The sequence below is a fragment of the Oncorhynchus clarkii genome, chromosome 3 (genome assembly GCF_045791955.1).
Source record: "Oncorhynchus clarkii lewisi isolate Uvic-CL-2024 chromosome 3, UVic_Ocla_1.0, whole genome shotgun sequence".
NCBI lineage: Eukaryota > Metazoa > Chordata > Actinopteri > Salmoniformes > Salmonidae > Oncorhynchus > Oncorhynchus clarkii.
Window position 1 is genome coordinate 38,336,787 of NC_092149.1, and position 18,443 is coordinate 38,355,229.

The window sequence follows — 18,443 nt, forward strand, 5'->3', positions numbered from 1 at the left end:
TGCTTTATTTGACATTGTGGATTGACTCAACAGGATCAGAGTGTTGTTATTTATTTTCTATTATGGTTTTCAAACGGACTGTACGATAGCATTGGGATATTGCAAGGATTGATCCACTATCATTTTGGATTTCCCTGAATTCGGCTGACATTACTTTCACTGTGTATTTTATTGTATAGCTAAAACACAAATAACACATACTTAGTATTTGCCATTAACACATAGTTTGGCATTTGTTTTCAACCTATAGTTAGTGTTGCTATATCATTAATTGGTGCATTGATTGGATTGTGTGGGACTTTGAACTCACAGAAACATCTGTCCTACTGTATGTACGGCTAACAGTGCTGAGACTGCTGAGTGAATACTTTTTTTTTACCGTTAGTCTGAATGCTAAGCATTAGACTGGAATCACTGGGATCGGTCCAGGGTGATTTGGTACTGTCTGGTGTTAACTGGGCTGGACTGGGAACTGGCCCCAGGATGTAACGGTATTACTAGTCAACAGACTGACTGAACACGGGCCACAGACACACAGATAGACAGCACCACCAGGGGCATCTAATCAAACAACTCCTCCTTACCCTCACCCAGCTTGTGATCAATAAAAAGCCTATAGCAAACCAGATCAGACAGTTAGGAGCAGCGTCACACCCCCGGCAAGGCTAAGGGGAGACCACAGTGCAACCCCTCCCCACTCTCTCTTTCTCTATTGTTCTCTTTCTATGGTAATCCCACTCTGTTTTTACTCTAAAATTGCCTCAGGCATAGAGTAATTTGACATATTGATCAATATGTCTCAATGTCAACACACTCCTGCTGTCTCCAGGATTTCCAATTAGTCTCTTATTGGATTGGTTGTGCTCAACATACTAAATTCCATTGTGTTATTGGTCGACGATGGATTTATTTGTATGTTATCAGTACCAGTGTACCTAATTTATTAACGTTAACTCTCTGCTCACACCTCCTCCAATAACATCAGATTATTAAATCGACTAATATACCAATGTAATATAATTAGATTTGCTTCCTACTTGCTCTCTATACTCTCTTCAACTGTTGCTTCAAAATATTCCCTTCCCATACTACTGCCTGTATAAATCTTCCATCTCTTTGTACACCTCAACCCTCTTATTTCCCCTCTGTGCCTCAACCCCATTACCTCTTCCCCTTTCTCCATCTCTCCCTGTACACATTGCTCTCTGCACTTAAGCAGTGGTGTAAAAATACTTGAAAGTACTACTTAAGTCGTTTTTTTTTTTGTATTGTCACGCCTGCCCCCAATTCCCCTCTCTGGCGCTCGAGGGCGCCAGGCTGCCCTTCGTTACGCACACCTGTCACCATCATTACGCGCAGCTGTGCAATATTGGACTCACTCTGTCTGCTCCTCACTCTGTTCCCTGTGTCAGCATATTGTCGTAATGTTTCCCTTGTCCAGACGCTGTCCTTGTTTCGTTCATGTCCATTATTCTTTAAATGTTCACTTCCTGTACTTGCTTCTTGTCTCCCAGCGTCTGTCCTCACAGGTATCTATCTGTACTTTATATTTTTGACAACTTTTACTTTTACTTCACTACATTCCTAAAGAAAATTATGTACTTTTTACTCCATACATTTTCCCTGACACCCAAAAGTACTCGTTAGTTTTTGAGTGCTTAGCAGGACAGGAAAATGGTCTGATTCACACAATTATCTTGAGAATATCCCTGGTCATCCCTACTGCCTCTGATCTGGCAGACTCACTAAACACATGCTTCATTAGTAAATTATGTCTGAGTGTTTGAGCATGCCCCTGGCTATCCGTAATTATAATAAAATAACAAGCAAATGGTTCCGTCTGATTTACTTAATATAAGGAATTTGAAAGGATTTATACTTTTACTTTTGAATCTTAAGTATATTTTAGCAATTATGCTTACTTTTGATACTTAACTATATTTAAAACCAAATACTTTTAGACTTTTACTCAAGTAAGAGTAGTCACTGGGTGACTTTCACTTTTACTTGAGTCATTTTCTATTAAGGTATCTTTACTTTTACTCAAGTATGACAATTGGGTACTTTTTCCACCACTGCACGTAGGCACCTCGCGGGTCAAATTGAGGGTCTCTGTGTTTGTAAAGGGTGCTAGTCCACAAAGTGGACGACGGCATATAAAAGAGATGACGTACTCTGGATAATTATTTCAGGTACTTCGTATGTTTTATTTTATTTTCTACTTTCTTTTGGAAATGACACAAGTCACCTTCCTGGTTCCAGTCAGTCTGCCAGTCTGGGGGAGACAGACAGACGGATGGACGGACGGACGGACAGACACCTGCAACCTCACTTTGTTTGACCTTGTTTACCCCTACCTGGCATCATGTCACACCAGGACCTTGTCAGTAACACTGGCACCCCTGAGGCACCGCAGCCTAGCGTCTGTCTGTCCCAAGACCGTCTGCCGTAGTGAACCCAGACACCCTTTCCTCTAACCCATCCCACCATGCTCACCCTGTCCCTGTCTAGTGTCTGTCTACCCCCATCATCCAAAAGGTGGAACAGATAATCATGCATTCATGTAATGAATTATAGAATAGAGCACACATTGAGAGGCACAGGGTCAGCCACAGAGCAGCACAACTGAATATAGAGTTGGAGCTCTTTCACTCGGTTTAGGAGAAAATTGTGTTGCATTTGTCTAGATAGTCAAATGTGTCCAGAATGTGTACAAATAAAAAATAATCAAGACAGTCCATAACGTTGTAGGAGTCTGACACCATTGTTTCAAGTTGTTATTGTTGTTTTCTTAGTAAGGCTTTTGAGCGTTAGTGTTATTACAGTTTGCAAATAGAAAATACGCTGTCTTATTTTTTGTCTTATTCAATAACATGTGACCTTGATGTTTGTATTTTAGTGAGAGAGAAAAAGAGAAAGGCAGAATCCCAATTAAAACTATTTTATTTTAGCATTATTATAGCCAGCAGAGGGCACCCTTTTCCAATGTTCCTCAAAACTGCAGTGTTTCCCAACTGTTGGGACGTCACAACTGGTTTGACTTGTTCTGTCTACTTGCCTCACACGGCATCCAAATGTCAGTCATTTACATCAGATGTTTTCTGTGCACATTTTTTGTACAGTAAACCATACATTTAATCATAATTTTATTTTATTTATTTAATTATTCCCCACACATCTTAAACAAAGACAACGGGAATTAGGGCTATTTATTTAACCTTTATTTAGCTAGGCAAGTCAGTTAAGAACACATTCTTATTTACAATGACGGCCTACCCAGACTAAACCCAGACGACGCTGGGCCAATTGTGCGCCGCCCTATCCCAATCACGGCCGGATGTGATGCAATTAAATGAAGACACTGACTTGAATCAGTCAAATGAGAATGATACAATGACAAAATGAAATAGAGCAAATTGAGTTGAAGTGAATTATAGATACAACACGGTGGTGTCAGTTGCCACTTTTGCAGTCACTGACCACCTCATTGACCACCTACAGCATGGATAGGCAACCCTGTTCCTGGAGTATTGCAGGTACTGTAGGATGTTGTTCCAACTAGGCACCACACCTGACCAACGTGTACATAGCCAAGTTATCATTACTCATTGTGTATTCATTCCTTGTGTTATTATTTCTCTATTATTTTTATTTTTCTCTGCATTATTGGTGAAGGGCCAGTAAACATGTCACTGGTAGTCTACACCAGTTGTTTACGAAGCATGGGACAAATGAAACGTTATTTTATTTTGATTTGATCAGTCCATCGAATGCCTAAATTGAACACACCTGGTCTTCCAGGTCGGTTAAATCATAAACATGAAGTGCCTTCCCCCTGTCCTACAGCTGAGTGGTAACCATGACCAGTGTTTCATTGTCAAGCCCTGACCACTGCCCTAGCCTATGGTCCTGAATGGTGTGATGCCTATGTCAAAACCCCCTGCCTTACATTGCTACTGTAATCTGAAAGTGCTCCCGATGAAGCCATGGACATACAGTATAATGCATGTTCCATTCAATTATGTAGGTGAAGTCATGGCCACCAGAGTAGAACATTTGCTTTACAGGGCTGATTTGACCCATCTCCTGCTGGCCTTACCACTGCTCTTCAGTGCTGTGGTCTCAACTTACTATTGAGAGTAAGAATAGTAGAATACACTAGATACAATTTTGATATTTGGCTATGTTTCATTTGGGAGTTTTTTTTCTTATGTCAGTCACTGACAGTCATTCAATTAGCCATGTCAGCTAAGCATTTTTAGATTGGTAGTTAGTTTAGCCAGTTATCTAAACTTGTTGTAATTATGGCCGAATACTCACCGAGCGTGCAGGGCACTTGCCCAGGGCCCTGACCTCAAGGGGGCCCCCATTGGTTGTGTTAGTTATTCTCACTCAGACATCATATGAACATGGCATAAGTCATGGCAAAATGTGTAGAATTGCAGGAAATGAGCTTTAAAGCATTTTAAAAGAGCGTCTGCCCCTAAAAAATCAACCTCTTGTTTTGAAAATGGCATATATGGCATCAATATGAGTCAGAAACATTTATTAGTCAGAAACATTTATTGACTACAAAGTGTAAAACAGGATACTTTTGGTCATAAAGTCAATCTCATCCAAAAACTGAGATCTGGAGATGCTAGAAAATATTGTGTGTCACAGAATGAAGGGTACCATAACAATTTTCTATGGGTTGGGTTAATTTTAATTCTGCCCACATGCCCACAGCTGGCTGCAACATCAATTATAATGCCCATGGTCAATTTGGTTTGACATTCAATAATTTACACAATGGTCACTGGACAATATTTAAAAAGGTCAAAAGCTCCACATTTCAATGACCTTAAAAACCTCAAAGCAACTATACATTGTAGAAATTCATATACAAATATTGAGCGCATTTAATGAGACAACAAAAATGTGTGCAACATGAAAATATTGGGTCATTAGCATTGTGTAATTTATTGACGGTCCCTAACTATCCCAAGAGATAGGCTATCCAAAGTTAAACCAATTTTTACATGGTCACATGGGTTCCATGGTTAGCTGAAGCTAAAAATAATTTAAAAAAAAGATTGGCTAACTCTTCCCACCTGCAAACACACACATAAAACCACATCCAGAAACCAACTCAGGTTTGTATTCAGTCATGGCCACTATAATTTCGTAATGAACCAAATCAGAGAGGAAGAGGCGAAGAAAGAGAATTTACTCCACCCTAAAATCTGTCCTGTGAGCTAAACCCTTTTTTGTATGGAGATCTATGAGAGTGTCGAATTACGTGATGTTTATTTAATCGAATAGAAGTGTCGTAATGTTTAAGCTGTTACACGTGTACTGATAGGCATATGAGTGGATGATCTTTGAGAAAAACTATTTAGTTGTTCCTTTTGTTCAAACATGTATCTGCCCTCTCATTGGCTAGAATGGCCCCACCTGATCTAGCCTGCCCACAATCACTGAAGACATGTATTTCTATTGCTAAAGCAGTAAACTAGGCTATCTTGTCAATATAACAGATCATCTTTGGCCAAATCGAGAAGCGCAGTCGACTTTTATTTTTCATCACATTAGGCTAACTGGTGGACCACCTCATTTCCCAGACACAAACATGAAAAACTACAAGTCCTTATGAGAGAAAATAGCACGCATAAAACCCCTGACTGTTTTACAATTCACTTGACTGATTCTGTGAATAATGTATCAAGACATCTCGGTTTCTCCAGACAGCTCGTGCTTCCCGCCCTACGCACAGGTTTTCGCCTGTGAGGCAATGGTGGGCACAGGTTTCCGACAGCCTGTTGGTTTCTCGGACGGGTACCACGCTCAGATAGCAAGCAAACCCGAAAGACTGGACGACTTTTACATAATTAGACGAGACTTCTCACCGCGGTGTGACTCAACTCCGAATTGAACATGACAAGTGTGATCACGACCCAAAGTCGCGTTTAATTAATTATTTGTTTCAATTTAGATGAGACAGTCTTACCCGAATCCCCCACTGAAAACCTATCAGTCCTTTCTGTGGCCAAAATAAATGGTTGTTGATGGTTTTGACCTTATCCGACATGGTAGGACAAGCCTGTTATGGTGAGTGAATGAGGACCCAAAAGCGAACTAACTTAAACAGAGCTTCTTTAATAACCAAACATAGGTAGGCTCAGATAGACCGGCAGATTCCGACAGGACAGGACAAGGTTACAGCAAACATGACGATAGTCTGGCTCAGGCATGAAACACAACAAACAAGAATCCGACAAGGACAGGAACAGAAACAGAGAGAGATATAGGGACCTAATCAGAGGGAAAAAGGGAACAGGTGGGAAACGGGGTGAATGGGTAGTCAGAGGAGACAAGGAACAGCTGGGGGAAAGCGGGGGAGAAAAGGTAACCTAACAACGACCAGCAGAGGGAGACAGGGTGAAGGGAAAGGACAGAGACAAGACACAACATGACAGTACATGACAGTACCCCCCCACTCACCGAGCGCCTCCTGGCGCACTCGAGGAGGAAACCTGGCGGCAACGGAGGAAATCCTCGATCAGCGCACGGTCCAGCACGTCCCGAGAGGGAACCCAACTCCTCTCCTCAGGACCGTACCCCTCCCAATCTACGAGGTACTGGTGACCACGGCCCCGAGGACGCATGTCCAAAATTCTACGGACCCTGTAGATGGGTGCGCCCTCGACAAGGATGGGGGGGGGGGGGGGGGGGAAGACGAGCGGGGGCGCGAAGGACGGGCTTGATGCAGGAGACATGGAAGACCGGGTGGACGCGACGAAGGTATCGCGGAAGAAGAAGTCGAACTGCGACAGGATTAATGACCCGAGAAATACGGAACGGACCAATGAACCGCGGGGTCAACTTGCGAGAAGCCGTCTTAAGGGGAAGGTTCTGAGTGGAGAGCCAAACTCTCTGACCGCGACAATATCTAGGACTCTTAGTTCTACGCTTATTAGCAGCCCTCACAGTCTGCGTCCTATAACGGCAAAGTGCAGACCTGACCCTCTTCCAGGTGCGCTCGCAACGTTGGACAAAAGCCTGAGCGGAGGGGACGCTGGACTCGGCGAACTGAGATGAGAACAGCGGAGGCTGGTACCCGAGGCTACTCTGAAAAGGAGATAGCCCGGTCGCAGACGAAGGAAGCGAGTTGTGGGCGTATTCTGCCCAGGGGAGCTGTTCTGACCAAGACGCAGGGTTACGAAAAGAAAGACTGCGTAAGATGCGACCAATAGTCTGATTGGCCCGTTCTGCTTGACCGTTAGACTGGGGGTGAAAGCCGGAAGAGAGACTGACGGAAGCCCCAATCAAACGGCAAAACTCCCTCCAAAATTGAGACGTGAATTGCGGACCTCTGTCCGAAACGACGTCTGACGGAAGGCCATGAATTCTGAAAACATTCTCGATGATGATTTGTGCCGTCTCTTTAGCAGAAGGAAGCTTAGCAAGGGGAATGAAATGAGCCGCCTTAGAGAACCTATCGACAACCGTAAGAATAACAGTCTTCCCCGCTGACGAAGGCAGTCCGGTGACAAAATCTAAGGCGATGTGAGACCACGGTCGAGAGGGAATAGGAAGCGGCCTGAGACGGCCGGCAGGAGGAGAGTTACCGGACTTAGTCTGCGCGCAGACCGAACAAGCAGCCACGAAACGACGCGTGTCATGCTCCCGGGTGGGCCACCAAAAACGCTGGCGAATGGAAGCAAGCGTACCCCGAACGCCAGGGTGGCCGGCTAACTTGGCAGAGTGAGCCCACTGAAGAACGGCCAGACGAGTAGGAACGGGAACGAAAAGAAGGTTCCTAGGACAAGCGCGCGGCGACGGAGTGTGAGTGAGCGCTTGTTTTACCTGCCTCTCAATTCCCCAGACAGTCAACCCGACAACACGCCCCTCAGGGAGAATCCCCTCGGGGTCAGTGGAGGCTACTGAAGAACTGAAGAGACGAGACAAAGCATCAGGCTTGGTGTTCTTAGAGCCCGGACGATAAGAAATCACGAACTCGAAACGAGCGAAAAACAGCGCCCAACGCGCCTGACGCGCATTAAGTCGTTTGGCAGAACGGATGTACTCAAGGTTCCTATGGTCAGTCCAAACGACAAAAGGAACGGTCGCCCCCTCCAACCACTGTCGCCATTCGCCTAGGGCTAACCGGATGGCGAGCAGTTCGCGGTTACCCACATCATAGTTACGTTCCGACGGCGACAGGCGATGAGAAAAATACGCGCATGGGTGGACCTTGTCGTCAGAGAGGGAGCGCTGAGAAAGGATGGCTCCCACGCCCACCTCTGACGCGTCAACCTCGACAACGAACTGTCTAGAGACGTCAGGTGTAACAAGGATAGGAGCGGATGTAAAACGATTCTTGAGGAGATCAAAAGCTCCCTGGGCGGAAACGGACCACTTAAAGCACGTCTTGACAGAAGTAAGGGCTGTGAGAGGAGCTGCCACCTGACCGAAATTACGGATGAAACGACGATAGAAGTTCGCGAAGCCGAGAAAGCGCTGCAGCTCGACGCGTGACTTAGGGACGGGCCAGTCAATGACAGCTTGGACCTTAGCGGGATCCATCTTAATGCCTTCAGCGGAAATAACAGAACCGAGAAATGTGACGGAGGAGGCATGAAAAGTGCACTTCTCAGCCTTCACAAAAAGACAATTCTCTAAAAGGCGCTGGAGGACACGTCGAACGTGCTGAACATGAATCTGGAGTGACGGTGAAAAAATCAGGATATCGTCAAGGTAAACGAAAACAAAGATGTTCAGCATGTCTCTCAGGACATCATTGACTAATGCCTGAAAGACAGCTGGAGCGTTAGCGAGGCCGAAAGGAAGAACCCGGTATTCAAAGTGCCCTAACGGAGTGTTAAACGCCGTCTTCCACTCGTCCCCCTCCCTGATGCGCACGAGATGGTAAGCGTTACGAAGGTCCAACTTAGTGAAAAACCTGGCTCCCTGCAGGATCTCGAAGGCTGAAGACATAAGAGGAAGCGGATAACGATTCTTCACTGTTATGTCATTCAGCCCTCGATAATCTATGCAGGGGCGCAGAGACCCGTCCTTCTTCTTGACAAAAAAAAACCCCGCTCCGGCGGGAGAGGAGGAGGGGACTATGGTACCGGCGTCAAGAGCTACAGACAAATAATCTTCGAGAGCCTTACGTTCGGGAGCCGACAGAGAGTATAGTCTACCCCGGGGGGGGGTGGTTCCCGGAAGGAGATCAATACTACAATCATACGACCGGTGTGGAGGAAGAGAGGTGGCCCTGGACCGACTGAACACCGTGCGCAGATCGTGATATTCCTCCGGCACCCCTGTCAAATCACCAGGCTCCTCCTGTGAAGAAGAGACAGAGGAAACAGGAGGGATAGCAGACATTAAACATTTCACATGACAAGAGACGTTCCAGGAGAGGATAGAATTACTAGACCAATTAATGGAAGGATTATGACAAACTAGCCAGGGATGGCCCAAAACAACAGGTGTAAAAGGTGAACGAAAAATTAAAAAAGAAATGGTTTCACTATGATTACCAGAAACAGTGAGGGTTAAAGGTAGCGTCTCACGCTGAATCCTGGGGAGAGGACTACCATCCAGGGCGAACAAGGCCGTGGGCTCCTTTAACTGTCTGAGAGGAATGTCATGTTCCCGAGCCCAGGTCTCGTCCATAAAACAGCCCTCCGCCCCAGAGTCTATTAAGGCACTGCAGGAAGCTGACGAACCGGTCCAGCGTAGATGGACCGACAAGGTAGTGCAGGATCTTGAAGGAGAGACAGGAGTAGTAGCGCTCACCAGTAGCCCTCCGCTTACTGACGAGCTCTGGCCTTTTACTGGACATGAAGTGACAAAATGACCAGCGGAACCGCAATAGAGACAGAGGCGGTTGGTGATTCTCCGTTCCCTCTCCTTAGTCGAGATGTGGATACCTCCCAGCTGCATGGGCTCAGCACCCGAGCCGGCAGAGGAAGATGGTAGTGATGCGGAGAGGGAGGCGACGGAGAGCGCGAGCTCCTTTCCACGAGCTCGGTGACGAAGATCAACCCGTCGCTCAATGCGAATAGCGAGTTCAATCAAGGAATCCACGCTGGAAGGAACCTCCCGGGAGAGAATCTCATCCTTTACCTCTGCGCGGAAACCCTCCAGAAGACGAGCGAGCAAGGCCGGCTCGTTCCAGCCACTGGAGACAGCAAGAGTGCGAAACTCAATAGAGTAGTCTGTTATGGATCGATTGCCTTGACATAGGGAAGACAGGGCCCTGGAAGCCTCCTCCCCAAAAACAGATCGATCAAAAACCCGTATCATCTCCTCCTTAAAGTCCTGATACTGGTTAGTACACTCAGCCCTTGCCTCCCAGATTGCCGTGCCCCACTCACGAGCCCGTCCAATAAGGAGAGATATGACGTAGGCGACACGAGCAGTGCTCCTGGAGTAAGTGTTGGGCTGGAGAGAAAACACAATATCACACTGGGTGAGGAACGAGCGGCATTCAGTGGGCTCCCCAGAGTAACACGGCGGGTTATTGATTCTGGGCTCCGGAGATTCGAAAGCCCTGGAAGTGGCCGGTGGATCGAGGCGGAGATGGTGAACCTGTTCTGTGAGGTTGGAGACTTGGGTGGCCAGGGTCTCAACGGCATGTCGAGCAGCAGACACTTCCTGCTCGTGTCTGCCTAGCATCGCTCCCTGGATCCCGACGGCTGAGTGGAGAGGATCCGAAGTCGCTGGGTCCATTCTTGGTCGGATTCTTCTGTTATGGTGAGTGAATGAGGACCCAAAAGCGAACTAACTTAAACAGAGCTTCTTTAATAACCAAACATAGGTAGGCTCAGATAGACCGGCAGATTCCGACAGGACAGGACAAGGTTACAGCAAACATGACGATAGTCTGGCTCAGGCATGAAACACAACAAACAAGAATCCGACAAGGACAGGAACAGAAACAGAGAGAGATATAGGGACCTAATCAGAGGGAAAAAGGGAACAGGTGGGAAACGGGGTGAATGGGTAGTCAGAGGAGACAAGGAACAGCTGGGGGAAAGCGGGGGAGAAAAGGTAACCTAACAACGACCAGCAGAGGGAGACAGGGTGAAGGGAAAGGACAGAGACAAGACACAACATGACAGTACATGACAAAGCCTGTTTTGTTTAACTCAGCAAGCACTCGACCTAGGCTACGGTAGAGAAATATAGCCTGCTACATCACACTATTGGTAGGGTGTCCACCCGACCTGCTGAGGGTCTCAAAACTAAATTAGCATGACAGGAGCTGAATTAAATGTAAAAGGCTTTTAAAAGAAGACGCTTGGTTAAGCTCAGTGCTTCGTTGACATTTAATTTCATTTGGTTTTGTGAGAAATTTTCAAAAAAATAACAGGAATATCGCATTCATTTGAAAAGCATATAGGCTACTAAAAGATGAATACTACATATCATGTCTCAATCGAGATGTCTTACTTCTATTGTTTTATAATAATAGGCCTAAGTAAAACTTGAATAACAATTTTCATGATAAAAATCTCAAAGCCCTTCATAACAAAAAAAAACGAACAAATAAGCAATATATGAAAATTGAGACGACTTCTTTGAACGCTGCATCCTCGGCAGATAGAGGACGAATTCAACAGGAAAGTGAACCTCTCGGGTATCCTAATGAAGGATACAGCATTCTGCCTAGCTGAGGCGATGCTGTGCAATTTTCCTTATTTTTTAAAAATCTGGCCTCCATTGATTTAATCACCCTAATTGGGTACAAGGGTAAAAAGTCCAATACATCTTTAACGGATTGTGATAGACATGAAGTTTGGACCATTGGTTTTCTTAGAGGATTCCCAGCTAGCAGCTAACGTTTTGAGAACCATATGTTTCTTAGAGCTTGGTTGTCCTATAGATATTTAGCATACAACCTTCCCACAATGTTCTGGGAATGGTGCAGGATACCCAGCTAGCCATAACGTTCTGAGAACCATATGTTTCTTAGATAGGAATTTCAGTACTTCAGCATAACATTTCCTACAGGTTTCCTTGTGGTTCTATTTAGTGAATAAAAAAAAAATTGATCAGAGAACGTTAAGAATCAACTTCTTCTGTGGGAATTTCAGTACTTCAGCATAAAGTAAACTCGCCCCATTCCGTACAAATGTGCGCAACCGCAACATTCAAAGGAGGCTACAAAGAAAACTAATGGGACTGTAGCGACTGTGTTGACGTCAAAATCGGGGGTGTGAACTAGGTTTCTATTCAAGCGTTGATTGACATGGTAATAGCTCTATAGTATTGGAGAAAAGTTGAAAAAACGGACCCTCCGTTACATCTAGGCGTGTCATGTCGTAACGTACAGCACGCATAAAGCAACTATTTCTGTCTTACAATCTCTCTCCATCAGGTGTAGCACTTCACTCATCGTTTAAAAACAAGAAATGGACAGTGACGGGGGTAAGGGGGGATACCTAGTCATTTTTTGAGTCATCATTGCATGCGATCATCATTCTCAAAGCCGCTGTTTACTTCTAAGATCACTTTAACACCGCCCTAAAAACCTGATTCAAATTCGACACAAACCTTTAAATAGGTATGTAAATGACACATTATATAAACTCTTTATAGTGTTTTATTTACATTTTAGACAGAATAAGGTGATAAGTTGGGCAGATCGAGTGAAAAAAAGCAATTTTCCCACACGACATCTCTCCTTCTCACTATCACGCATTAGTTTCGCTTCCCCACCCGCCATTTTTAAGAACACCCGACGGGGCTTATTGCCTGCTTGAATTATGCAGAAACGGGCAGCATTTAGGTCATGTCATTTATTTTGTTGGAAAGGGGGAAAATTGTGCCTTACAATGGTATTGACATTACAGTTGATCTGGAAGTATTACGTTTTTGGGGCGCTAAAATAAGGGCAATTGTACGGACCAAGGCGATGTACGAGTTTACGTGAGTTTACTATAATGTTTTCTTCGGGGTTCCGAAGTCATGTTCTCAAAACATTAATACAACTTTCCATAAAAACCACAAGAAAAAGTTCTAAGAATGTTATTGAAACACACACATTCCATTCTCAGCTTCAACAAAACTCTCTCTATCCTCTACCTTGTTAAGTGTGTTGGCTGCGCCCACTAATTCCCCACACCTGATCTTAATGACTGCTTGTTTCCTTGGAAATGGGGTCTGTATGAATAGACTAAAATGAACAGCTTTGTATCAGTAAAAAAACACAGCATGCTAGCTCCATCCTGGTGAGGCAGTGGACTAATTCCATGGGTAGAGAACAGAAGATCATAGGTTCAAATCTCACTGATGCCGTGCCATAATAAAATATAGATGTGTTTGCATGATTAGAGTTCAAAACAGTTAACCTAAGCTAGCAGAGTTATTCAAAGTCTTATTGAAATATGTTCTCAGAATGTTATTAAATAACCTAGCATTTCTGTTCTCAGAACGTTAATAAAACCTCCAAGGAAAATGTTCAGGGAACCATAGTAAAATGTTCTCAGCAACTCCATGCAACCAAAAAGTTAAACACAATAATCATATTATTTTACCCATTGGTCAAAATATGTGTTTTTGATTGGACACCCTACTATAGGGGAAACCTATGATAAGCCTGATAGCCCTTGAGTAGCCTAGGCCAGGCCCATGTTAACATGATAGACTAATAGCTTCAGTTTTTGACATTGGCCGATTAGTCTTTATTGTATACCAATATTTCAATAATTTTTCTGGCAACGAACACTAAGGAAAAAATGGCCTATTTTGAATAATCTTGTGTCCGTAAACTATGAATGCATGGCGAGGCTTGCTATTTTTCCCACCCTTACCATTTAGGAACATGCTCGCACGGCTTGTGCTGATTATTCACTTCTTGCTACAGTTCCAGATGGACCAACACATGCTGGAAATATGACATGTAAGATACAGATTTACATTTGACCTCAATCCTTCACTTCTGCCCCACTGTACAGACAAGGAATTTTACATATTTAGCAACCTTGGTCCTTGAATTAACTTATTTGCTACAGCATACAGAAGCATAGGCCTACCTTCAACAATACTATGCCAACCTGACATTTCCTCATGTGAGCCGAAATGTTAATATAGGCCAAATGTGTTACATTGACTCTGTTCATTTTTAAATAATAAAGTGCTTCAACTATCCAGGGCTAGACAAGTATACTGGAAAAAAATTTAAACACAAAATGCAACAATTTCAAAGATTTTACTGAGTTCAGTTCATATAAGGAAATCAGTCAATGGAAATAAATGCATTAGGCCCTATATAGATTTATCATGACAAGCAAAATGCATCTGTTAGGGTGTGGATCAGAAAACCAGTCAGTATCTGTGTTCGTTGTCCGTATCTTATGCCTGCTCATACCATAACCTGACCGCCACCATGGGGCACTCTGTTCGCAATGTTGACATCAGCAAAACACCATACACGCTCCCTGCCGTCTGCCCAGTACAATTGAAACTGGGATTCATCCGGGAAGAGCAAACTTCTCCAGTGTGCCAGTGGCCATCGAAGGTGATAATTTACTCACTGAAGTCAGTTACGATGTCGAACTGCAGTCACGTCAAGACCCTGGTGTGGACGACGAGTATGCAGATGGTCTGCGGTTGTGAGGCCAGTTGGACTTACTGCCAAATTCTCTCATATGACATTGGAGGGGGCTTATGGTAGAGAAATTAACATTCAATTCTCTGTTAACAGCTCTGGTGGACATTCCTGCAGTCAGCATGCCAATTTCACGCTCCCTCAAAATTTGAGATATCTGTGGCATTGTGTTGTAACAAAACTGCACATTTTAGAGTGGCCTTTTATTGTCCCCTTCACAAGGTGCACCTGTGTAATGATCATACTGTTTAATCAGCTTCTTGAAATGCCACACCTGTCAGGTGAATGGATTATCTTGGCAAAGGGGAAATGCTCAATAGCAGAGATGTAAACAAATGTGTGCACAAAATTTGAGAGCATGTGCGTATGTACAATTTCTGGGATTTTTTTATTTCTGCTCGTGAAACATGGACCAACACTTTACATGTTGCGTTTATATTTTTGTTCAGTGTAAAATGAGACATGTGAGTAGGCCTAGAGTAGGCCTAGTCCAGGGATGGCAAACTCTTATGGGGCTGGGGGCCATATAAAAATCTGAACTCATCAATTTCCTGCAATTCTACACATTTTGCCATAAGGTGGTGAAAATGTTTGCAGTTCTTAATGTGATATCTGAGTGAGAGGGACTAACAAAATCAATGGAGGCCCCCGGTTAGTAATTCAATCATGATTACTGCAAATTTAGAGAGCTGGCTAGACTAATTTACCAATCAAAATCAGTGACAGATAAGAACAAGAAAAAAACTGCTGATGCACAACCACATTTGTAAATTACACTTTGTTTATTCTTCTATTCTAAATCGCAATAGTAAGTTGAGACCCGGACTGAGATCCCACATTTTTTTTAAATCATAATAATATTTTGATCCGCGGGCCTACGAGTTGCCCATCGCTAGTCTAGTCTGTCAACCATTAGTGGGATATTTCTTGAGTTTTAAATCTTACTGCTGACACTGTCCTTTGCAGACTTGTTCAGGATTCCATCCAAGTCTGAGAGGTGCTGATGAAGGTAACATGATTTAAAACTGCTCTTATTTCATTACCCATTAAATCATAAAGGTTATTCCGTTCAGGAGGATTAAATACGTGCTATATATCAAGGACAAGAATACAGACACTGGCCAATTAAAAGGTATTGATTCAAATCACATTTACATGCATGTATTTGAAACAATAGCCCCAGCCATTGTTTTTGCTGTCTTCATTAAGTCTGCAATTGTTTGCCACTGATGATTGACTGCCAAGTTTGGTGAACATCAAAGCATTTCAAATTTTCCCCCAAACCCGAGAATTAACATGCATATTGAATCTTGAGCTCAATAAGTTGCCTAATTGTGAGAGGCACCGACAATAGAGTAGTTTCGTTATCATGTCGATAATACAGAAAGATATAGAACATAGTTGGTATGTTTACTTGTGTGTGTTTATGTGGTTGTGTGGCTGTGCGTAATGGCGGATGTGTTCGCGTGCGCTGTTGATTCTAAATGAGCGTTGGGAGAGCATGTGATGGTAACACAGCCTCCAGTGCTCTCCATCCCCCGTTAATAACCTGGTCTCCTTTGATGTGGCTGCAATGGATGAGGTGTCTCTTTCTCTGCATCACTTGTGGCATGTAAATCCGGCTGGCATTTTATCTCCTTACCTGCTCAAGGGTCTACATGATATCGTAGACCCCCCCCTCCCATACTTCCCACTCCCCACTGCTGAACAATACAGTGACTCAACAGACTTGCCCACCTAACAGACCACTTAGAACTTCTCCAAAGCTGATTGTCGTCTACGGTTGTGGGTTTTTGAGTCACTGTCTGAACGTGGGAACATTTATTATTTGGTGCTTCAGATTTAATTGTCCAGGCAGCAACAATGTCCATATCTGACAAACTGAATCTCAAATAGCGGAAATTAGAGAGGTTGCTGTTTGTTAGACATCAAAGTGGACAGTTGGTTGGTTGAGAAGCATCTGAGACGTAAGTATGAGTCGGGGGTCAGTACACTCTTAGAAAAGAAGGTGCTGCCTAGAACCATAAAGAGTTCTTCAATTGTCCCCACAGGAGAACCCTCTGAAATAACTATTTTTAGTTCCAATTGGAACCCTTTCAATAATACAAGGTTCTACGTGGAACCCTTTCACCACTTAAAGGTTCTAAGTAGAGCCTTTTTCACCACCAAAAGTTTCTACCTGGAACCAAAAAGCTTCTCCTATTGGGACAAAGAAATAAAATAAATGTATTTATATTGTCTGTCCTGTTTTTACGTGTGCATGTGTGTGTGTGTGTGTGTGTTTGGGTGGGGGGTAACGGGCACGCTGTCTGTCTGCCGCTCTGCCCTGCAAGCCACACATGGGCAGAAAGCTCATTATCCATTGTCGGCAGGCACAAAGGCCTCAAGGGCAGCCTATATGGGTCCAACAGCCTCAGCACAATACTTGTAAATAACCAGCGACCTAATTGAAAACAGAGCAGGATCACCGGGCTGTTTCACAATTATGAAAGGGATGAATAAGAAAATGGGTTTTGAAGAAAATCTTTTTTTTAATGAAAGGTGGGAGTGTAGTCTATCCGCATGCTTCCCAGCCGAAACAGTTTGGTAGAGTTTGTGCATATATTATGACAACGTTTTTGTTCTTTTGGACTTTGGCTGTTCGGGCCTTTTTCTGGAGGCAAGCCGAAGTTCAGAGCCGAGGTCTACGCCCCTTTGTCTGTGATTGGTAAACAGTTGGGATTCTTCAGTAGTCTTCGATGTCATTCAACGAGAGACGACTTGTTTTTATTCACATTTCATACAAAAAATCTTAGTTAGATGTTAAATTGTGCAACTAAGATCTTCTCGGCAAAAACGTCAAAAGTAATGACAGATTTCTTGAGTTCTTATATTGATTCTGAATATTTTGAGGAAGTGTATACTGGCTATGGCATCTCAAAATGGACAAACAGTACTATTGCCACTTTTTTCTTGTTTCTCAAACGAAGATCTTTTAAGGATTATGCGAGCACACTCATTCAGTTCGACATGAACTGAAGCATGCTTAACCATTTAGACATGTCATTTGTTAGCCATGTTGTCTGTCTTCTGGGTTGGTTCTTCTGGGTCGTGTTCAACAGGTGAATTTTGCAGGTTGTTGTTTTCTTTTAGTGATAAAGTTTGCTTTTCAAGGTGGATTCTATTCTGTGGTAATAAACCATTTATTAACTCAAATGCAAGACAACCTATGTCCCCACATTAGTACTAATTAATGAAAGTTCAACCCATATATTTTCACTCAAAAACGCCAATGGTCATTTGGCAAATGATATGGGTTGCGCTGCTGGTGTATTGTGCTTATGAGAATCAAGTTATTTAATGCGTAGTATACATATACAGTCGAAGTCGGAAGTTTACATGCACTTAGGTTGGAGTCATTAAAACTTGTTTTTCAACCACTCCACAAATGTCTTGTTAACAAACTATAGTTTTGGCAAGTTGGTGAGGACATCTACTTTGTGCATGACACAAGTAATTTTTTCCCAGAATTGTTTACAGACAGATTATTTCACTTATAATTCACTGTATCACTCTTCCAGTGGGTCAGAAGTTTACATACATACACTAAGTTGACTGTGCCTTTTAAACAGCTTGGACAATTCCAGAAAATTATGTCATGTCTTTAAAAGCTTTTGATAGGCTAATTGACACTCTCTTGAGACAATTGGAGGTGTACCTGTGGATGTATTTCAAGGCCTACCTTCAAACCCAGTGCCTCTTTGCCTGACATCATGAGAAAATCAAAAGAAAATCAGCCAAGACATCAGAAAAAAAATATTATAGACCTCCACAAATCTGGTTCATCCTTGAGAGC